A 25,175-nucleotide genomic window follows, 5' to 3' on the forward strand; every position below is an offset into this window, starting at 1 on the left:
ATAGCTTCATTTATGAAATGTTAGCCACGAAATTGTATTAAATTAGTCTATTTAAAAAGTTTTTTTAGCCTTGCATTTCCTTTTAAATATAAAACAAAAATTTTCAGTAAACTTGTCTAAAAGTAATTATTAATCTTTCTTGTTTTCCAGGGAAAATATGAAAAATTTGTGGCATGATAAATATATGTGATACCAATAAACAAAAAAAAATGTAAGTTTTACAAAGAAAGTCTATGAAAATAAATTATTAAAATATATTTTGTGGTATTACAAGGAAAATGTACATATTATGTTATATTGCATTTCAATTTACAAAATGTATGATGTAATACAATGGTTATTTAAAAATTAGAGACTTCGGTTTAGATAATTAATGTGCTCTAAAAATAACAGTTTTATATCTGAAGACTTATCAAATTTGTTAGCTAATAGTTTTAGAAGTATTATTTTTTAGTCACGAAAAAAATTTAAGTTAAGGGTAAGCAATTATTAAGATATAGGCTACAATAGAACCCAGAATATGACCAATTGTTTTATCAATGAGGAAAGATAAAAACAACTGATAGTTTCTTTAATAGTTTGACCGAAGTTATTTCAACACTCCTTCTACAACCCTGCTCTAAAAATATAAAACTGTCTAAACTACTGCAAATCAATAAAATTCCATTTATTAGCAGCAGTTTTAGCAATTTCATATTTGGAGAATGAATACACAGTTCCCCTCAAACAACACGGTAAGGAAGAAAATTCAACTTTATTTTAATAAAGAAGTTTTTTACAAAGGTTCAGAGTAGTGAGAATGCACGGTACATCCTTAGGAAAAATATAAATACCTAAAATATAAGTATTTTTAACGATCAACAGCCTGAATACTTGATATGAGCTTATTTACAAGACCTCGGTTATTCCATTATCTCTTCATGGTATCGCACGTATTGCTGTTTTTGGTCACCAACAAATATTTATTTATTATTTGATAACAGGCCCTTAACATTAATAATATGCTTTTATATCTATAATAAAACTATTGGACAACCTGTAAAACAGTCCCAGGTCTACATTACGCCGAATTATCCAACATCCCTTAGATGGTTCTTGGTATATCAAAAAATATTTTATCAGAAACCAGGAATATTTACAAGCCTGTAAATATTTGGAATAATATTTGACTTATGTAAACCCATAATTCCTATAAGTTAACTTTCGTTCCTTGAACGAAAAAGAGACCATGAATTTGAAGTGGCTGAGGAATAAAAAATATTTTGCCAAAATAAATTTTATCATGCAAGTATATTAAATATTCGGATATATGCACCCATTTGTGTTGATTTTATCAAATGGATTTCCTGGAAAATATTGTCTGACAACATTTACATTGCCAGCATTAACGTGACAAGAGTTTTCGGAAATAGTTATTTTTTTTAATATCTATAATTTTCGCTTTTCTTATTTAATAAGATGTTTTGCATAGACTGTGTGTGTTCAAAATATTAGTATGAAGCTACTTAAACTACTACATATCATTGGGAATTTTACCGATTCCCAGTAGTTTTAACAGATTAATATTTAGCGTGCAGAATGCTGTCAAATCACGAAGAAAAGACAATTTTTTTTTAAATAATCCCCTATGATAAATTTATTTGCCATATTTAAAGTTTTATATAATGTATTAAATTTTTACATTATACTAAGATATTCCCGTGATTAAAAAAAAGAAATCCTCTGAAACGTGTTGCCTAGGTATGTTCTTATAATTATTTAAGCAGAAAATTTCCAATTGCAGAATATATTCAGGTGGAATGACTTAACTTATACTTTAACAGAACAACTTAGCATAGAATCTGTATTGTATATTAACCACTGATTTATATTTAAATTTGTGTACACTTAAAAGAAATTAAATCCAAATATATATCGTTTTCCTTGTGGCTTGACAAAATAAAATTTCGAATTAATTTGTATAAAAAACAAACATATTTTATTGGTCAATGATTATCGAATGCTTTTTTCACGTCTCAATTTTTTGGTACATTTTATCTAGCAAACATAAATGTTTGAAAATTATTTCGTACTAATTAAAAAACATTTTTTTACTAAAATTTTAAAACAAATTATTTTAAATTCAAAAACTTTATATTATACAGAACAAACTCTTATTATATTTCAAAATTTTCATTTATTAAATAAATAACACATAGATTGTCTTAGACATTTTTGTCGGTATGAAAACGCCGTTTTTTCTACAACATAACAATTATGGATTGAAATTTTAAAGGTTTTTGGTTATTTTCTGCCAATGCAGAGTTAGTTAAGTTAATAAAAATTATGTTATGAACAAAATTAAATTTTTTCCATTTATGCTTTACAAAATTTAGAGATAATTAAGGAGTTTCAGCTCTAGAGATAAGAACATATACCTACCCAAATGGAATGTTGGGCATTTAAAACAAATTATTACGTGTTCTTTTAATTATTTTATAATTATGATAATTAAAATCATAAATCTGACAGAATTTACCCGGAACTCATATATTGCTGACAAAAATAATCTACCTACTTTAGTTATTACTAATATTGAAACATATAGTAAGAAATGTTTGTGAATAATTATTCACATCTTTCTTTAGTAAAGAAAAAGACAAGTTAAAATAGCAGGTGTGTATAAGATTTTATTATATAAAAACTGCATAGAGTCTAAATTTATAAATATTATATGTTTTTAATTTTTATATGTTTAAATTTTTAATATAGCTAAAGTATACCAATTTTATAATTCCGATTTCAGTGTGCTCGAGTTGTGATAAATGCGTCATTAAATTTTATATTAGCTTATGTCATCTACTACATTTCCTATTTTGATTTAACTAGTTATTTGCCAAGAATAAATAAAATTAACTTTCCCTTGTTTAACCTCATTACAGATACATAAATTATTTAAATATTTTTGAACATTTGCAACTTTATTTGAGATATACATACAGGTATCAAAATTCTTGTCATACTTGTAAGTATATAAGTAGTTATGCTAAGTATTAACAAATAAAAACTCCCAAATATTCACTTTTCTTTTCCAACAGGGATACTTATGCGCATATTGAGAACTATTTTTTTTATTGAATACGGTAATATCCGTTAACCAAGAATAGCATACTCGATAAGTTTCTCCTATATTAGGTATGAAGCCAAAAATATTAATAATAAACTTACATTTATATAAAATTTAAATGTATACCAAAAAGGTTTACTTATACTGATTAAGGGGATTCCATTTTTCCCCTTTTAAATCAACGCTAACTTTCAGGTTAAGTTTCAGAAAAATATATCTGAAGATAAATTTGATTAAATAAATATATAATATTTTTTTTATAAAAAAATCATATGTACACCTTTTCTACCCCTTTAAAAGCAATTATTATAACACCGAATACTTTAACTACCGCTTGATTACATTCAGCGGTAGTTATGATTTGTATATTTACAAAAATACTGCTTTTCACTCAATTTACGGTAAAATATCAGAAATTAATAAAATCTGAGAAAGTTATTATGTAGGTTATTTTTGCCCAGTTTCTTTCCTCCAGCTTGATTTGCTTCGGAGTTGTGATGTTTTTGTAAATTTTAATTCCAAACTTTTCACCCCTTTTTGTAGTCGAACTTTGAAAAATTGTACAAAAATTGTTACTCAACTCATTGAGTAAAATTTTCATTCTTAGTTTCCTACCATCCTTTTTTTTTAATACTGAAGATATAATTTATTACTAGGGACCGGAAAAATTCGCGGATTCAATGACCTCTAGGATAGCCTTCATTATCCTCTGCACTTCTCAAGTAAACACGTGTGTTCATTGGTTACTAAATTGTGAGTCGTCTCCACTGGGTAGCTTGTGATTCGACGCTTCTTTGGTCGATAGTCTCTCATTGGCCCAGAGAGCTCCAGTTAAACCGTGAGCCAATAGCAGAACCAGCAGAATTATACACATGTTTGAATTTCATCCTATCACGAAATGATTTAGCGAATTTGTCAGGTCTGTATTTATTACTATGAAAAAATATTTTCCCAGCCTTAGCCCCCCTCCCCCCTTTTCCGCCATGCGGACAAATCTCGAAAAAGTTTGAAAACACACTTATTTAATACGTTAATCGTGCTTAGCTTTTACTTTTCACTTCGTTAGCTTATATAACTTTTTTCGTTATAAAACAATTTAATGTTTTCACGCCCTTCACAGTTAAATTTGAAAAATAAAAAAAAACAATACGCAACTCTATACGCATGTTGATTTGCCTTAGTTTCCTACCTCTAATTCTAGCAGGTTTGAAAATATATGTTTTTCACTTTATGTTTAGTTTTGTAATTTTTGTCATTGAAACCCAATATTTTAGGCCCTCATAATAAGTTTTGTACAAACGATTTTTTGAAATAGAACCAATATATCAAAATTTTCAAACATCTTAAATATAAAATTTTGACAAACGGAAAAGAAAAAATACCACACGTTAAGTTTTACGCATGTTGTTCTGTCTTAGTTTCTTAGCTCTATTTCTAGTAGATTTGGCATGTTTATTAATGACACCCAATACTATTTATTTTGCTTTATTAGCTGCGAAGACATGTTTTATTTTTTTAAAACCGTATTATCTTCCTTTTTAAATACTTAGGGGTGTAATTTCGTTATTATCTATAGCTAGGGACAGTAGAAATTCAATGTTCCAATAGTCTTCAGGGTAGAAATTGTACACTTGGGCAAATAACGCCAGTTCATTGGCTGCTGACTTCCAAATTGACTCAACTGGGTTGCCTGTGATTCGATAATTCTTTGTTTGATAGTTTATAATTGGTTCAGAGTCGTCCGGATAAACAGTGAGCCAATAGCAAATGCAGCTTTGAATGTAAGTGTATTTTAATTGTAGCTTATCGCCAAATGAATCCACAAATTTTTCCGGTCTCCATGTATAGTCTAGTGTTTAAGTTAACTGAAATCTACACTAAAAAAAATTTTTAGTAAAATAATTTCTATAATTTTCAAGTTATTCCGAAACATAAAGACAAACAAACAGACAATAATTTTTAATGCTATTGTTTTTGTTCTGAGTAATGTTAATTGCAATTTTCGATAGGTTTTTAATAATAACATCATATTTAGAATTTTTTAAACAGTTTCAGTATCAATACAGAATTAACAATTTTTTTTTCAAAAAGTATGCTTCAAGTAAGAATTTTTCTTGTTGTTTCCATGTATTATTTTCTTATCTGTACGTGCATACAAAACAGCTGTTGGTAAACAAATCTCTGTAATCCTAATTTTTTTATGTCTCTAGTGACTAATTTTTCGTAAACTAAAGATAATCATACACTAACAAAATGTATAAGTCCACCTTACTGCGGGGTGTGATAGTAGCTACTCATGCAGGACGCACGGGGGAGGCAAATGTTGCAGTTTAAAGTATTGTCAAAAATCCATTAAATAACTAACAACGTCATTTACGTATACAAGTACACAAAATATCATTACAGAAAACTAAAAGTAAACATTATTAGTTTATTTTCTTAAAATAAGGTAAGAAATATTAAAACATTTTTTTGCAAGTTTACTGGACGCGATGCTCACAAGTAACATCATATGAAGAATTAAGAACCTAAAACACCCTAACACAGTGCTGTAACCACACTGCGACAAGTAACCATTAGCTAGATCTGACAAATTTTTCCTTCGTACGTCATTATGTTTACTCCAAACTCCAAGAACAGAACACGAAAAATATAGTTTAATGTAATAACATCTAAAAGCCTTGATTTCGTAAATTTTTCAATATTTTTAACACCGTGTTCCCACCAGGTACTCGTGGTAGTAAAAGAAGACCTTAGAAACCTATATCTTTCTCTTTTCAAATAAAACCCTTTCACATGTAAACTCTTTTCACATAAACCGCAGAACAATACGTCCTACCAAAACTACCAATTATGTGTTTGGACAAGAAGAGTGAAAACATCTCCGTGTAACCACTTATCCAAGTCTCCTAAGCTTTGAATCCCGCTCAGTGTTCTCAATCGCTAGTTAAAATATTTCAGGCCATCTAATGTTCCAATTTTCAAAACAAGGAAAGAAAAAAATTCAATATTTTTTTTTACATTGTCCTTTTGTAGCACATATATTTAAAATTAAACGTTTATTCCAGAAATTATAAAGCTTCTGTTTCTTCCTGCATGTCAAGGCTTTGATAAACGTAATTTATATGTATATAGTTTTATTTTATAATTCAGTCTTCAACATATTTTCTCATGATTACAGTATTTAATGGAACGAGCGAAAAATGTTTTGCGTCCACAAAAACAAAATTAAAATTCTAGAAGCAAACCTTTACAAACAATTTATGTTTTGACTACAAAACAATTTCATAATATTTAAATCTAATAAATACTATTCATTTAAAGCCACTTATTAATATCACCAATATATATTTTCTAATGTATGAAAATGGTCGTTTTGTTTTCAAATGTTTAGCCGGATGTTATTACATTAGAATGTGTTCGAAATGTTCACTGCAAAGAAAAAAAATCTATGTTGATAACATAAATAACCAGTACAAATTCTTTGGACGTGCATGAGTCATATTACTAGAAGTATATAAATTGTCCATAGTTACATACATACATAAATATTTTTTTAACTGAATACATGAAAATGCCTCCATATATATATATAGCACAATATATTTTAAAGTTTTAGTTGTAAATTAAACTATTAAGTTTTTTTATATATTTACCGTTTGGTGCAACACAGTTATAATAGCAAATTATAGGCAGGTAACACGTGTAGGGGAAGGGGGGGCAAGATGGGGTCGTGAGGCAAGATGGGGCAGGTGTTTATTTGTCTGCATGGTGCTGCCATCTTACGGGAAAGGATTTAATATCGAAGAGCAAGTCACGCTGGCTCGGCGTACAAGATTTTAGTAAGCTTGGAGTATTTAGTTGTGTTCGGTGGCCATTTTATTGTATCTTACTGTTTTGATCTTATTTTAATTGGTTTTGGCAAGGCCAACAGGTAAGCCACGATTTAAAATGTTCTATTTCTTGGCTTGTATTGAATAACATTGTGTTTGAGGTATTTAATACTGTAACCGCGGAACTGACTAAAAAAGCTGTAAAGTTATTATACTTCTTTTAAGTATTATGCTACAGTTGAGGCAAGATGGGGACGTCCCCATCTTGCCCCTTAACATTGCTCCCATCTTGCTCCTTAAAAGCTCCTAAATATTGTCATGCCAAGAGTAATGCTTTTGATAAGTTGTAGTTATATTATAGGTTTAAAAACCATACCTGCTCGTTTGTAATAGTCTAGTAAAAACCAATTTTTTTAACTATTAGGACAGCTGTATGACCAATACCAAATTACTCCAGACAGAGTGTACAACTGCGATGAAACAAGTGTGTCATCAGTGCCAAAGTGAAGATCGAAAATCATCTCTTCGAAAGGAAGAAAACAAGTTGGAGCTCTAAAATCGGCAGAGAGAGGACAAACAGTAACTGTAGAACTTTATGTCCGTGCACCAGGCGTTTACATACCACCGATGATATTTCCTCGACAGAGAATGAAAGACGAACTGTTGGATGGGTCTGCACCTGGAACTTGGGCCGAATGTCATCCATCAGGCTGGATGCAGTCCGACATTTTTGTAAGGTGGTTCAAGCGGTTTATGCAATTTACTAACGCCTCCAAAAATAATCGTGTTTTATTACTGTTTGACGGCCATTCTACACAAACAAAAAATCTTGAACTAATTGATCTAGCAAGAGTAAACGGGGTTATCCTCCTCTGTTTCCCGCCGCACTGCACACATCGTTTCCAGCCACTGGACGTTACATTCATGAAGCCACTCAGCACATATTATGAAGTTGCAGTAACCATTGGTTGCGATGCCACCCAGGGCGTGTTGTCACAATGTATCAGATAGCCAGCTTGTTTGGAAGTGCTATTCTACGAGAAGCCACAATGACGACAGCCATCAATGGTTTCAAAACCACGGGAATATGGCCAATACACCCTGAGGTCTTTCAGGATAGTGATTTCTTGCCTTCCGAAACAACTGACAGACCAGCGCCTAGTGTCGTTGAAGGAGCCAGCATACCAGAATCTTCGGGTTCTCAAGTATGGAAGGATAATTCTGTTCCTAGTTGTTCGTCCAAAACTACTGACAGAATGATGCCTGATAATGTCACTGAAAAAGATAGCATACCAGAGTCCTCGAATCCTGTAGTAAACAAGAATTGCATATTTCCTAGCTGTTCGTTCTCCACTGTACAAAATAACACTGGTGCATTGAGTCGAGTATCCCCAAAAGATACAATGCCGTTTCCCCATTTCGGCAAAGAAAGGAACAATTATAGTGATCGGCGCCGTGGGAAAACTGTTATTTTAACTGAATCGCCATATATAAATGACCTGAAAGCTCAAACTGGGAAACGTGCTGTTTCTTGCAAAAACAAGCTGAACCTAGAGCACAGAATGATGACAACAAAGAAGAGTAGGCCCACCCAAAGAGAAAAAGGACAAAGGTTCTGAAGTGAAAGAAACTGACGATGCTAAGTGTATTTTTGTGGTCATTTGTTTTCTGAATCAACGGAAGCGTGGGTTAAGTGTATAGAATGTCAAGGGTGGGCTCACTGTGCATGTGCTGGAGAAGACGATGAGGACGAAGACACTGCTTATGTATGTGACATGTGTAAATAATGGCACCCCATCTTGCCCCAAGTTATGCCCCATCTTGCCCCATGTATGGGGCAAGATGGGGTGTTATTGTGAGATCGTAAATGTTTTGCCATTGTTTTCAGTGAGTAATCTGTAACTATCATTTTAGTTTACAAAGATAGCCTGACATTTTGTGCACCTGTAGAAATATTTGTCGCCATATTAGCAACAACCATTATTTTTTTAAGGCAATTTCTTCTTAGCGTCCCCATCTTGCCCCCCCTTCCTATGTAATCGAAAAAAAAACTTGCTGCAACGGTAAACGGCATTTGGTACAAGTAATTTCATGAAAATGGAACGGAAGTTGATGAACGGAAATTTGACAAAAGATGGCGGACACACATGTAGCAACATAAACATGTAAATAGTAACTTTCGTAAACATTAAAGTACATACAAAACGTATTTGTGTACCTAACGAAACTTCATTATAGTGAAATTACCCTGGAATATATATATAGATATATATACTCATATACCTATAGTAAACTAAAATAGCCCTAGTAAAAAATAATCTCAATATTTAAAATATCTAAGAATCTGGAATTAAAAAGATTATAATTCATATATATACTATCCTTTTAAATTTTATAATTGCCTTAATAGCACAGCGGTATAGCGCGCACATTTAACCTCACGGGACTGGGTACGAATCTCGTCACACTGTTATACTTTTTAAAAACATTATAATATAGTAATATTATATATTAATGTAGAATAAGCTCAATAGGATTAAAAATTGTTTGTAGAAAGTGTTTACGGGCTGATTTCAGTTATTTAAGCAAAATCATATTTACAAACATATAATTAGTGTTAGCTGTAATATGTGTTTTAAAATGTTTCAGGTTAATATTTTAGTAATGCCATATAACTTCTAACGTGTGTAGAAACTTTAGAATATTAATTGTTTAGTGAAACTTAAAAAGGTGGGAAGTATTTTAATAACATACTTTAGCGTCTACACGTCAAAGTTAAGCGGAATATAAGCTAAATTATGTAAAATGTTTCATTTATTCAGAAATTAGAAATTTCCTTGTAGTTATGCAAACAATTAAGGTTTTTGGACCAAATGATGTATAATTAAATCTGCAACCCAACAATATATATATTTTTTTTCTTTTGAATCATTTTGATGGCTGAAGTGATTTTGTTTTAGTAACTCATTGCTAATGAAATAGTGAACGATTTAAAACACACATTCTTGCCCAATAAATAATAACGTTAACCATTTAAATAACCAGATATTCAGTCCGGAGCATAACTCGTATTGGAGAACAACCATTTCGCTTATTACTAGCTGCTACCTGCTTGTGATGGTGGAAAGCAACGTTTACGATTCAGACATCGAGGATTAGCGGCGGGTGCAGAAAGTATGTGGGTGATTCACATCCAGAAATGTTGGTATTTGTAAAGCGAATATTTTACTTATGAGTTTATCTATGACGCCCGACATTATTTTAAATAATTTAACATTGAATTTCGTGTCCGAGTTTTGTATTAAAAGTTTATTTGCAACATGAACAACATACGAAAACATGAATTTGCTCGTTACTGAGATTAGATGTTTACACATCAATGGCGATTACTGAAAGACTCGCTCTATTTTTTTTTACTCTTTGTCCTGATCACTCAACCACCGCTGACACTTTAGACCAAGACGTAATGAGACTTTTCGAAGAAATGTTCTTGAACCAGTGAGAATCATACAGTTTCTGATGTTCATTGAAGCACTGCCGCTATTACTAGAAACGTGTACAACGATAGTATTTTAACTTTCTTTGATTGATTCTTTCATTGTAGAAGAAGATTGATTTGGATATTTTTCACTGACATTAGCCATTGCTGGATCACACTGGTCGGTCTGGAAAAAAACAAGAATGAACAGCAATGATGAGTACGTAAACACGAAGAGAACAGGCCAAAATCGGCTTATGTCATATTTTAAATTCCTAGAAAGCACAAAGGATTCCGTGGAAAGAATTTAGTCATAAAACATAAAAATAAATAAATAAATAAATTACAACACAAATGAACTAGTGGAATAACAACGACGAGACACTTTGCAAAAAGAACAGTAAATACGGACAAAATACAACAAACGATCCCAACTATGACACTGAAATAATAACCTGGAAAAATCAACGACAACACAATAACGCATATACGAACCCAGCGATTAAAAGAAAATGAATAAATTTATTTTAAGTAATTCACTGTGCTGTATAGGAATGCCAATTTTCACATAAACTATTTTTGCCTTGATCTCTTCGTGTTTAAGTATTTAATTTTGTTGCTTATTTTTTAGATATTCCTTTGATATTCAGTGTAGTTTTGGAATGTAGTATTTCAATGAAACTGCTTTAGATAGTATTTTTGCAAAATATTTAAAATAAAAGGATAAAAAATAGTTTTATGTGTGTTTCAAACATTTGACAAGCGTATCGTATTTCCACACATAACACGGTTACGCAGACAGGGTCCACGGATATAAAGACAAAGAGAAATCTCCCTTTTATCAGCGCGAGCCATGATCATTTCAATTGCGTTTTCAGCGAGGACTCTATTCATTCCGAGGATGATGGCATTTTCAACCGCTCTCTTCTTCTCTTTCTCTCTCTCTCTCTAAATCCACATGACAGCCTGCACCGATACGTTCCCAAAATATCGCATCCCGTAAAGTGTTAACATCGTCGTAGACACCGCGATACCGGTGAAAAATGTAAAGAGGGCTGAGCTTTTCGGCAAAGGGCAGTCAAACGAATTTTCTTACATTTCATTTCGTATCAAATAAGACTGATAAAAATAAATAAAACTCATTCAATAGGTGTGCAACTTTGTTTGGTGCATGTGCTGAACGAAGGCTTATTTTTAAATGTTTTATAACGAAACTGAACGACTTTTGCCTTCAAGTAGTGCAAAAATGTATTTCCGGAAACTGGCTTCTGGCTGTGGATGAAGATTGTCAGTTCGCCATCTTGAATTCTGACCTCACAGCGGCCAGCTTGTTGTCAAATTTCCTCAAAATACCTTAAAACAATAATGTCTTCACACTCTTGCTAAAATATTATTATTATATTGATACTAGCTGCAGTACCCGGCTTTGCCCGGGCTGAACACGGGGTGATATATTGTCCGCGAGTTACAGCAAAATGGATAGCGATATGTCCAGTGTGGTGGACATTAAGAAATTACACATAATTACTGTTTGTGTATCTGTGACCTATGGTTTTCTGTTTACCCATTGCAATCGGTTGAAAGGTTTAGAAGTTGATGCGCTACAGCGCCATCTAGCGGCGAGTTAAAAAAAAATGGTTAGCATAAAAACCTTCTCCATGATAAAAACACTTCGATGTGCCAACTTTCATGGCGATAAGTCAAACGGTGTAAGAGTTTATCGACGTCATACATGCCAACATCCAATTATATATATTCTTATATTTCGAAATTTTGGGGCTTTCACTTTTGCGGAAAGTGGATGTTCAGGACCTCAAATGGTTTGGAACACTCCATCTCGAAAGAATAGATATTTGAAATTCCTGAAATTGTCGAAATTTTGGGGCTTTGTTCCCAGAGGGGGGCGGGGGGTTCGAGGACCCTGAATGGCTCGAAAACACTTAAAATCGAAAGAGATAGATTTTTAAAAAATTTTAAAGTTTCGAATTTTTGGGGCTTTAACAACCTGGGGAGGGGGGGGGGGTGGTGATGTTGAGGACCCCGAATGGCTCGGAAACACTCCAAATCGAAAGAGATATAAAGGAATATAAGTATGTAGGCATTTACTGTACTCCTATCTACCATAATAACAATATTGACAAATAGAAAGCTTATTACCTACCTATGAATAATTATCTAAATAAATTAATAAATAACTGTATGTTTAAGAATTTACGTACATACATAATATTAAACTTCAAACTATACACACCAAAAAAAACTAAGGATGCTTTTGAAACTATTTTTTATTTGTCATAATGTTTAAAACATTTGTAGGATTTTTTTATATGTAAAATTGTGGTGGCAATATTCCGCTTATCCAAAGGAGTATAGAAATTAATAGAGATATCACTCCCTGTACACACCACAAATCTTTGAATTAAGTAAAAAAAACATAGTCCAAAATGAAACAAAAAGTACGAACAAATAATTTGACAAAAAAATTTATAGAACTGGAATGACAATGTTAACATCCGCCTGACATTTAATAGAAGTAGGTAGGTAAGAATATATATAAGAAATTAAATGAAATTAAAACATACATAAATAAAATTATCTCACACTCAACCAAACATAATGTTTAATATGAAATAAAGGAAGATGGCAATTACACGTTACTATTCTAATTAATAAAAATATCAACTTTCCTGAAATAGTAAAATTCAAATTTTTCAACAATATATTACATAATTGATAAATATTTCTGGTCTTCGGTCTCAGCAGCCCTAAGACTCTTGACGCTCAGCAGATAAATTATAAACACTAAACCAAACTCCTTGCAAATAAGTAGGTACTGTAAAATAAAATTACAATATTGACAAATAGAAAATATTAGTAGGCCCTACCAACCTATGAATAAATTTCGAAGAAATTTTTAAGTTAAAGAATTTATGTACCTACATAATATTAAACTTGAAACAATCCACACAATAAAAACCTAAGAATGTTAGTGAAACTATTTTTTTTTATTAGTCATTATACTTAAAATACGTATGTTTCCAAAATGAAACAAAGTATAAAAAATGACCAATTTGACAAAAAAAAATTGTACAACTCGAATGACATTGAAAACATACACGTGAAATTTAAAAGAATTATGAGTGCCCTAGGTAGGGAGAAAAAAATATATATAGAAGAAATTAAATAAAAAAAAATGGGTGCGTGTACTTAGGTACGCGCATGAGAAGTTATACTTCTTTGGCATAATTAAAAAATAGTTTTTAATTGCATGCAAAAATATTGCGTGGAGTCCCTCCACGTGGAAAAAGTGAAACTTCGTAATGTGGAAATGAAAATAGGAATGAGTAGAAATTGATTTTTAGTGAAATCATATTGTATCAAATCAAACTAAAAAAATAAAGGAAATAAATTTTTAACGATTCATATATTGATCTTTAGAGAGAGAGAGACACCTATTGAATGTCTATAAAACTTACTTTTTTATGAGAGCAGATTTTCATGAGATAAATCATGAAATCATTCAACGATAAAAGCTGTTTATTTAATTAAGCGGACGGGTTCGCCCCAAGGAGAAAATTGACGCGGCGAGACCTCGTGGACATAGAGAAATGACACACACTCACTATTTATGTGTCTATGAAACATGATATTTTTCGCAATTTAAATTGTAATATACAAAAACGGTATTGAAAATTGAAACAAATATGGCGACACTACAAACTGTCAAGATATTTATTTTTTTTCTTGCTCTCTACTTAGTTCCTTACAATAGCAAAACGTAACGTAATGGCTTGAAAGCTATTGCTCGGCAGACATAGAGGAATGACACTAACAGTTTGTATATCTATGACACACATTACATAAAATTAAGATATATTTTTTTAACCCGTTTAAAATTTATTTTTTTAGACAATAGATAGCCTATGTCCATCCCCAAGATATAATATATCGCCTTGCCAAATTTAATTACGATCCGTTCAGCCGTTCAGCCGGGAAAAGTTAACAAACAAACAAACATACAAACAGACAGACAGAGTTACTTTCGCATTTATAATATTAGTAAGGATTTTCAGTGATTTTATAAACCTCGAGACCCTTAAAAATACTGTCCAATGTTTGAAATAGTTTTGGAAAAAAATTAATTTATATGATATTATAATTACGTTAATGAACCATTTAATATATAAAAAAGATTAATTTTACTTTATATAAAATAATATAAAACACCCAGGTTTATTTCAAAAAAAAAATACTACAGTAGTAGTGTACAAATATATTTCCGGAAACTGGCTTCTGACCGTGGATGGAGATTGTCAGTCCACCATCTTGAATTCAGACCTCACAGCGGCCATTTTGGTGTCAAATTTCCTTAAATTTCCTCAAAAATGACTCAAAATTCCTAAATATGTCCTTATTGAAAGGAAAAAAATTCCCGTTTTTAAGGAAAATTTCCCATTTTATTCCTCAAAAATTCGAAAATTCGAAATTCGGAATGCCTCAAAAGACTTTAACTTTTGAAAGAACCCAAATTCCAAAAATGGCTTAAGACTCCTAAAAGCAAGCAACCATAAGTGTGTGTGTTTGTTTTCTTTATGTGCACTGGATTATTCCTGTCAATATTTTGTTGGTTTTTTCAAGATGCGTCTGTTGGTTTTCTCCGTGTGCTCCTGGTTATTCCTGGAAAAACTTCTGGTGATGTTCTCTGAGTGATTCCGGTTATTTCTGAGAACTCAATAACTGCGTGAAAATTTTTTTTTACTAAATGAGACATGCAATTTTATTCAGATTTACATTTAATTAGTGAATTTCTCTTACTAAATCAGCACTTAAAATATTTTTATCAGCTGGATTTAAAATAAAAAATCAATACTTAGTCAAATAACATGCGTTACGACGGCTGAGAATCACAGTCATGAAATACGAACATCCTTCTCCTTGATGTCTAGTGGAGCCCACCTTCTCTTGCGATCGTGAGTGAGCATCCTGCATCCCATATAACAAATAAATAATAATTACCACTACGCAACACATGGCGACATCTGTTATTGAAAAAAAGAACTACTTGGACACGAATCTTTAAAATAGCAACTTAACTATCTCTGATTAAATATTAAAAATTATATTTAAGTATCTGTTTATAATTAAAAATCTCAGTGTGTATCTGGTATTAGTCAAATAAGCTATTTCGAAAGTGAGAGTATTCGACACTGGTTGGAACATTTGATGTTTTAAATATGGAATATGATTTTGATGACATATCAAAAACAGTCAGCATGTTTCCAAAAGCAGTAATATCATCGTTTGCATATATGTGTGGGTACTGTGGCATTTGTTTTCTAATACCAACAATGCTCGATGTCATGATAAGGACAAGTGTGCATATAGTCCTTTGCGGAAAGTGATATATTGCGATAATTGCTGCTTTAAGTTTGGACAAAGTAATAAAATAAAAAAGACGTAAAAACTTTTGAGGTACACATTTTTCGTCTACTGAGAAAAAGTCTGTATTTGGACCGAATGTTTATAGAATCGGCAAAAATCATCACACTTGGGAATATAAATTGCCTGCATTGAACTGTAATGAGATAGTAGCATCGAAGAAACGACTACAAGATATACTTAGTACTACAGGAAGAAAATGGTGACAAGTTCCCTAAGATGAGTTATGAATTATTTGATTTCCCTGAAGAATTCTCTGATGGATTGTCTGTTACTGAAGCTGAAGGAATAAATAATATTAGAGGAGATCGTGACAGCAACAGCGACTTTGCATGAAATGAGAGCAATATAGAAGAATATGAATCTACCAATGATGATGCACTGAGACCAAAGCGATGGAAACGCCGTGATAAAATAAATTATTCTGATAAAGCTGGGACGATAATGATATTAAAAATATTTATAAAAAACATGCAAGGAAGATAACAGCAGCAGAAGAGATCGATTACACATTATGGGAAGATCCTAACATATTGATCGATCGTCTGAGACTACTGATGGCTTCGCTTAGGGCAGGAAACTATTCGCACCTCAATGAAGTAGCAACCATACTCAAATATCTAAGAAATACAGGCTACATGCAATAATGACCCGTTTTGCTTGCTTGTGTATAAAAATGAAAAATAAATCAGTTATTTGTATTTAAAAATTATTGTTTTATTCTTGTAATCAGATTTCAAACTAAGACTGAGTTCTCGTATCCTACCAGTTGTATCCCAGTGTCGCATCCCTTCCATGATATCGTTTCTCTGTGGGCAGATCTTATCACTGTGGTGTATCCCTGTGACGATATCGTATACCTGCGTGGAATCCCTCAAATGAGGTTGTATTCCTGCGATGAGATCTTATCCATGTGCTGTTTCCCTGCGTAAAGATCGTATCCCTGCGCTGTATCTTTGCGACGAGATCGTATCCTACTGAGTTGAAATTTCGACCAAAGCTACGTCATTTTCGTTAAATGTGGTTCCAAATGTGGTTTCTTTTTTAATATTCTTCATTTTTTTCAATGTACATCGACAAGACCGTCGTCAGGTCATGATTGATCTCGTGGCTAGCAGATGCCTGGTCAAAATGCCTGGAATCGAACGTGACCTTCTAAATGTTCGTCGATTATCGTCGAAAAATATATATTGGTTCGGAGACACTTGGCTTAGGCGCATGATTTTGTATATGAACTATTACAAATGCTCACCGAGTATCAAAAAAAACCTTTTGTCTACTGATGGGATGTGTTTGGCCACCTACTAAATGCGCCTGGCTACCAACTGGATGTGATTGGCCACCAACTGAATGTTCCTGGTCGCCGATTGTACGTGTCTGGTAAATCGACTGGATGTGTCTAGCCAACATCTGGACGTAGCTGGTTATTTGACTGGCATGTAGAACTACCCTGAAAATACTTGTCATAGCATGTAAAGGTCGTGCTTTGCCTTATAAGAAGATTGTAGAAAAACGAGAAAGGCTAGTGGTTGGTTTGTTTTTGTACTTGTATACATTTCAGGATAAATATTTGATTTGTATTTTTTTTCTCGAACCTGGCGTTTTTTGATAATTTTAATTAAATTATCTTTCGTTGCATCAAGCAATGATCGAACCAAGGACAGAAATCAATCGAATGAATCATTATTTTAATAAGTGATTTTTACATGGTTTTTGGAATTTTCCCGAATTTATAGCTTAATAATTAGAAAATTCAAGATGGCGCCCAAATTGCAATACGGCGGACACCACAGTAATAAATTATTCTTTCACTATAGCGGTCAAAATTTAAACTTATATGTCGGTAGCGTACTCTAGCAGACAAAAACAATATTTTGGATCAAAAATGGCAGCCTCCAGCAGGCAAAAACAAGATGACTCTCATGATGTCATACTGACTGATGTAATATCTGCCTTGGGTTTAGTGGTGGGAGGTTAGTCTGCCGGTGGCTTGTGTGGAGGAAGGATCCATCGTCATTTTTAATCGATCGACTTCGCCGGGTTATAACCGAGGACTCCATGATGGAAGTACGTTTTTTATTAAAATTTAATCAAATACAATTTTTATTAATTTAAATTTTTTCACATTTAAAGTGTATAATAATTACCAATTTTCAAGATGGCGGATGATTAAAAAACCACGGTAAGATTTTTTATTAAAATGTTATTAATTATTTTAATAGTTAATTTTGAAAATTTTCCGCGATTTCTAGCGTGAAAATTACGTTTTTTTCAATATGGTGGCCGTAAAGAAAATTGACACGCTACGGAGTGAAGCATTCGATTCCAAAATATTATAAGGTTCTTGAATTCGAAATGGCGAAAAAAAAAAAAAATTATATAGTTAACTTGGCGGTAAACAAAATGGTGGATTCAAAATGGCTGCAGAGAGTCTAAGGTAAAGGTCAAAGGTCACCTTTCAAGTTAATAAAATCGTGTTTTAATAATGTTTTTATAAACATTAAAATTTTTCGTGATATAATCGGATAATAATTACGGATTTCAAGATTATTTTTAAAATGGAGGAATTTATTTTTATTAAAGTTTATTAATTTATTTTGTAATAATTTTAAAATTTTTCCCGACTTTTTTTGATAAAAATTACGGATTTTCAAGATGAAGGCTGTAACGAAAATTGCATTATTAGAGATTGGGCCATTATATGGCAGAAAGTTGTAGAAATCGAAATGGCGGATCCAAAAAGGCGGGCATAACGAATTGTGCAACATTTCAGTTAACATATTTTTATATATTTTTTTAAATTTTTGGTCAAAAATTAAAGAATTACAAGTTCATGGTCAAAGTCAAGGTAAAGGTCATGACCTAAGCGTCTTAGGGTAGCTTGCCTTTAGGATTCTTAAGCTAATTTTAGTAAATTGGGTTCCTTCAAAGGCAAAAGTTTTGAATTTTTGAGGAATAAAATTGGACATTTTCCCTCAAAACGGGAATTTTTCACTCGAAATAAGGACATATTTAGTTATTTTGAGGAATTTTGAGTTATTTTTGAGGAATTGTGAAGTAATTTGACACCAAGATGGCCGCTGTGAGGTCAGAATTCAAGATGGCGGACTAACAATCTCCATCCACAGTCAGAAGACAGTTTCCGGAAATAGATTTGTACACTACTACTTTAGTATTTTGTTTTGAAATTTTCTGAGTGTTTCCTTTTATTTTATATAAAGTAAAATTAATCTTTTTTATATATTAAATGGTTCATTAACGTAATTATAATATCATATAAATTAATTTGTATCTAAACCTATTCCAAACATTGGACAGTATTTTGAAATGCCTCAAGGTTTATAAAACAACTGAAAATATAAATATAATAATAATATTTTAGTAAGAGTGTAAAGACATTATTGTTTTTGGAATAGAACCTGTGTTTAGTCATTTTATTGCACCAAATTTGTAAGAAATTTCAGTTTGTATGTACAATCTTTTTACTGTGATATTTGTTAACGTGTTTGTTTTGTTTTAACTTTCTTCTGCTTATGTCGGCCAGCCTGTGAAAACACACTATAAGTACTAAGTAGAAAATCCCTCTGATTTAATGTATTAACGATAACATTCCCGCTGCCTTTGGCAGTTCAACAGTGTCGAGAAATCCCAGACATGCCTCTTGACATGAACTAACACCGCTAAGTTCTGGAGTAAGATTAAGGAAATTTCCTCCCTTTGTGGCTGCGATGAGAGTCGACAAACACCTTGTTCAGGAAAGCTATTTATACGTTTTTGTAGTCCATGAACCTGTACGTATGCATCTTTTAGAAAAGACTTGACAACTGCATCAAAATTCCAAAGTTAAAATGTAATTCGTTATCTAATGTGTTGAATATTATATTCTTTAAATTACATTTACTATGTGTAAACATCTTAGCTCTCGGTATAGGACATTTCATAGGAGTAATTTCGCCAATGGAACGGAAGTCGATTGGAACGGAAATCTGTAAACACGGTGCTGCCATCTGTGGAAGTCTCAGAAATCTAAAAAAGATTGGGGACTCGTGTGATTCATCCGTGCAAAGATAGAGGGATTTACTAAGAGTACTGGTGTTCCAAAATAAACTTTAAAATAGTATATTACGTTATATTATAATTCAAAGTCTTAAAAAAGTCATAGCCTAAAAAAATACGCGTTACAATTTTGACAATACTTAATAGAAATAGCGCAGCGTTCGTTTAAATGTAACGACACAAGAAATTGTTAGCCTAAATATATTCAACGATATGTTGAATAAAAAAAATCTGAAATGAAATTATTTCTGTTAAATATTAAAAGTTTAATCAGCTCAATAAGATTAATATTTGTTTGTAAGAAGTATTTACGGACTGATTCTGACGTTTAAGAAAAATTAAATATACATACTTAGTGTAATAATATGTTTTTAAAAAAATTGGTTGTCTGTAAAGTCGGTTTACGGACGATAGTTTAACGTGACAACGTCATAAAAAACATTGATGAAATTATTGCATACTTTTATGAATAAAATTGAATCATTTTTATTGAATTATCACTATTTTGAATGTATTCAAAGAAGGAGTCAAATGAAATCTACAATTTAATTGATAAATTTACTTTTATTTGCACTCATTAATTCAAATATGTTTATTACTTTAACGAAGAAATTATTTTAACTATAACTTTTATACATGTTTGCTATTTCACTTCCTCCAATCTGTGTTATTCTGTTAAGGATGGGACGATGATAGGAAAAGTAGGAAACGAATGGGAGTGTTTCTTTAATGTGCCTCGAAAAAGTGTTCCAATCGAGTGGAAGAGAGATATATGCGGCGCAAGCGTACAATGAGCGTTACGAGACAATGAGTCATCCTTTTTCGTGCGTGCAGCCGGCGTTCATCGATTTATTAGACGTTGTCACGTCAAAAAGGTTTCAGGTTAATTTTGTTTCAAAGTTATCTATTGGACTGCAACTTTTAGTCTGAAAAATTCTTAAAAGATAGTTCCGGGTTCATAACGCTTTAGACAACCCACAAAATGTTAAATAAATTTGGCGCTAGGTTAGTTTAAAAACATTTTAATGGCTAAAAAAATATAGGTATTTTTCAATTTGCAATTATATTTTGTTATGACTGTTTCAGTTTACAAAATGTATTCCGGAATAGTTTCGCTACCATAAAGTTTTCATTAGAACACTAATACGCTTAGTACATCCCCAGATGTTCGTGAAAGTTAATAATTTACAAGTGCATTTTACCAAACGTATGTCCACCATCTTGACGACTAAGCCTCGTGACTTTTGTAGTTCTTGCATGCATTCATGCTCATTGGACTATCAACCTTTTGGATTAACGTTGTGTAATGCGCGCTTGTTTCATTGCATTTCCGTTGGCTACTTAAAGAAGTTTAACCTCAAAAACGTAGGCGACGAAGATTCTAAAATTTTAGAGATTCAGTGTTGACGCATTTACGCGTGACGCGTTCTGTACTCTTGTTTGGCTAGCCCTGAGAACAGTACCATCTTGCCAAACAACTATAGTTAAGTTTTAAAAAAGGGTAAAGAATTTTACATTTTCCCCTTAAAATGAATTCTTTTCGAATATTGATCATTCTTGGATTTATTTTAAAGAATTCTACGTTAAATTTTGTTTACGAGTTTCGTAATACAATTTACTTGCAGCATGGGAACACATGAATTCGTTCGTTATCGAGTTTCGATGTTTACACATCACTGACGAATATTAAAAGACTCGATCACATTTTTTTTTTTTTTAAATCTTATGGGGGCCCAATATTTTGATGAAGATTAATATAACTGTTAATTTTTTAAAATCAAAGCTGTTCGTGTAATACTCAAGCAATGTTAATAATCCGTTATTGAAAAATCTGTTTATGGTTCGACTTTGAATTCCATGTAGTATATAACTTAAATTCTGTGTAGCTTGGTTAGAACATGTATGTATTTCCTTAAATATTTTTTAGTGATTTGATTATCCAGTCGGCACCCGTTCTCACATTTATCCTACACTACAAGACGAGATACCTTTGAGCCTGTTTTTTTTTTTCCCCGTCGGGCTTCTCTGACACGGGTTTTTGCAAGTTAACATACACCTAACCAAAAAAGGATGTTGCAGATAAGTTTTTTTAATGGTACCACAAGCTGAAGCACCCGTGCTTCGCTACAACAATCTGCAGGCAAAAGACTCTCGCACCGCTCTCTATGCTTGCCCCTCCTCGTGAGCACGCCACTGCCAAGCATCAAATGAAAAACCAAAATAAATATAATTTTGTAAATATCTTAGAAAAAAATTTGAACTGAAGTTTAACAGGAAGAAATGTACCTATAACAAACGCGCCATCCAGGATAAAACAATTATTTTTTCTTTTTTGGTTTATGAATGTTTATCTTTTATATTATTAAAAAGAAACATTTAATCAATAACTAAAACAAAAATATCACAGAGCAAGTACTATAATGCATCTTATTTTATTCCGAACTTAGAGTCGGTACTGCAACGTTGCCGGTCTCACACGACTACAGTAGAGAAAGGAATAAAATGTAAAAGTGAAATATGCTGGAATTTATAAATTTCATAATTGTAACAAACACGGCGACAAAACCTGCTATGAGTTTAAAATTTCTGCTTCTTTATTTTTTTCATGAAGATGCATTGTGATAGGCCAAAATCACTAAATTATTTAATAAAAAAACCTAATTATAATTTTGTTTAAAAATTTATTTCAAGGATGTGTAAAAAAATACGCTGCATTATAACTTTCCGTTCCCCCGTTACGTGAACAACATACAGACAAACTCTCTATTTTATAATTGTATATATTAATAACACGTCTTCTTATTGTTGGAACGCCGATAGCTTGACTTAAACATTATTTTATTTCAGCTTATTTAAACCCGAAAAATTCAAATTTTTTGTACCTTCTAATTCTTCTGTAAGGACTCCTTAAACCGGGTGCATATGGGTATTTTATTATGTACTAACCTCACGAGTTTATAAAATATCATGTAGGCCAAACAGTTAAAAACACAAGTTTCTTGTACATTACACACATATATTATATTGTTTAAGAAAATTAATTTTTTTTTTCAAAACTAGCTCTAAGCTAACCTCCTTACCATTCCTTACGAAATAACGTTGCATTTACATTTTTTTTTGCATATGAACCTTATAAAACCACAATTTCAAAATTAATTCCTTCCGAGAAATATTTTAAAGCTTGAAAGAAAAGTTGCGATAAAATACAGTACATTACTTTTTTTTACTTACTTTTGAACTGAATTCTCCATCTGAAATATAAGTCTAATAAACTCGCCTATAATTTCATGTTAAACTATGAATTCCCTTTTTGATATTCATCAGCTAAAATAGTTGGCAGCCTACATAAAATAACCTAACAGTTACTCCATACGGTTTTATTGCGATACGAGCGAGATATTGATGGCGTTTTATTAATAAATTGAAGAATTTATACACAGATTTTTTTTATGTTTGTGAACTGAGTTGAAGTAATTTTGCTGCAATGCGAATGTTTGTGAAATTAAACAAAAAAACTATCTATATTGTTTGTACATCTACAAAAGCAGAATTTTTTTCTGAAAGTTTTAAAAGAAGTGACAGGATACAGAAAAATTTAAGCAACACTGGATGGAAGTAGTTGCAATCAACTCTAATTTCAAACTATTCAGAGAAACACACGTAGCCTGAAGGCATAGAGTTGTGAGATCACTTACTGTGGGCTCAGTTCATTGCCAGTCGTGTGTTACTACAGTGCAAGGCTTTAGGCTGCCGTGCGTTCAAAATACGCAATATGTATATAAGTATATAAAGTTGGTTTCCTTGATTTTTTTTACAAGGTCTGTATTTTTACGCCGATCTCGATGAAACTTTACACACTTGACCTTAGAAACAAGAAAAATGACACTGCCTACATGAGATTTCGAGAAAACCACCCCCGAAGCAGAATTTTGAAACTTCTTGGGGAAATTTCACTATTGCGTTCTTAACGATTTCTTCGTCTCCTGGCAACGGCTGTTGTATTTTTTTTCAATGAGTGGCTGTGACGTACCCACTGATAGAGGCGAGTATAATGCGGTATGCGAGAATGTTCTGTCTGTCGAATACCCGGCGGGAGTGGGTCTGATCCTGCGGGGAAGGTGATTGTCCCCTGAGGTGTCGGAGCTGTTGCCGGCTCTAGTATCCGAGACATGATCCAACAGCTGCACGGAATGGGTGCAAGGATGCGAATATATAGCCAATCCGCACCAATGGCAATGCTCTGCCTCCTTGTGGCACTGATGTTTGGGGCCTTGGTGGTGGCTATGCTGAGATGAGTTTCCTCGGTCTCTGGGCATAGCTGCGTTTCTAACTAAATAGGACTCTTCCGGGCGTAACCCCGCCTCACTGCATCCTCAACTGCCTGGCTGGGACCAGAAATGGTGAATGGGCTGAATCTGTGGGCAACAGCAGATGCGATTGAAACCTTTCTGGGGGGGGGGGGGTTGACTTCTGAGCCCTGGTGTCTGGGACCCAAAGGCCACTCATAATGGATGAAGAAAGGCTCATGGTAATGGTAAGGACTGATAACGCCGCTAGCGTGATCGCGGGCACCCGGGCCTAAAGAACTGTAAACCGTCTTTGCCCTGTCCAGCGGTCGGATGAGGTACCGAGGCAACTCCGAGGCAACTCCAAGGCAACTCCGAGGCGTTCCAGCACTTTGGCACGGCCCAAGAGGTTAGTTATAGCCACGGCTTCCGTGGTCACCATCGGAGGAGTCCGGGCACAACCGGGCCTTAATCGGCTGTAAACACGCCGAGCCGAAGTACGGCGGATAGGAAGATCACCCGAGGAGACGAGGTCGATCTAGTGGATTGGCTCTGATACACGGCTGGTCGGCTAGCTGTTAGCGAACAATCTGTGCCTAATACAGACACCGAAGTAGGTAGTAGTACAGGAAGGATCAATGAAAGTGAAAGGATCCCCGTTGAGGTTTTCTTTAAGGCCCTGGATCTGATTGGTTAGGACTAATACTTCGACGTGGTGCTCCGATCGCTTGGAGCAGACTCTAAAGGTTCCCTATCCCTCAAATGAGTTGACGTGAGCGACGACACAGCTCCGGTACTATCCTGGACAGCTAGTAGGGTTTGGATAGGCCTCCACTGGACCACGGTTTCCCTGGGTGATTGAGAGGTCCCAGTGTATTTTGGTAGATCGAGGTAGGCGCCAGCAGTGCTGATAAGGTCTAAGGACGTATACGGCGAATTCCGTATCCTGGCCCATGGGGGCCCCAGGTCAGTAAGTC

General features: G+C 33.2%; 1 long non-coding RNA gene across 1 annotated transcript in view; it reads right to left on the reverse strand.

Moving 5' to 3' along the window:
- LOC134529933 (uncharacterized) overlaps positions 1-25,175 on the reverse strand; it is a 139,458-nt gene that overhangs the window by 75,682 nt on the left and 38,601 nt on the right. The gene's annotated exons all lie outside the window — the stretch shown is intronic.

This window comes from Bacillus rossius, chromosome 2 (genome assembly GCF_032445375.1).
Source record: "Bacillus rossius redtenbacheri isolate Brsri chromosome 2, Brsri_v3, whole genome shotgun sequence".
Lineage (NCBI taxonomy): Eukaryota > Metazoa > Arthropoda > Insecta > Phasmatodea > Bacillidae > Bacillus > Bacillus rossius.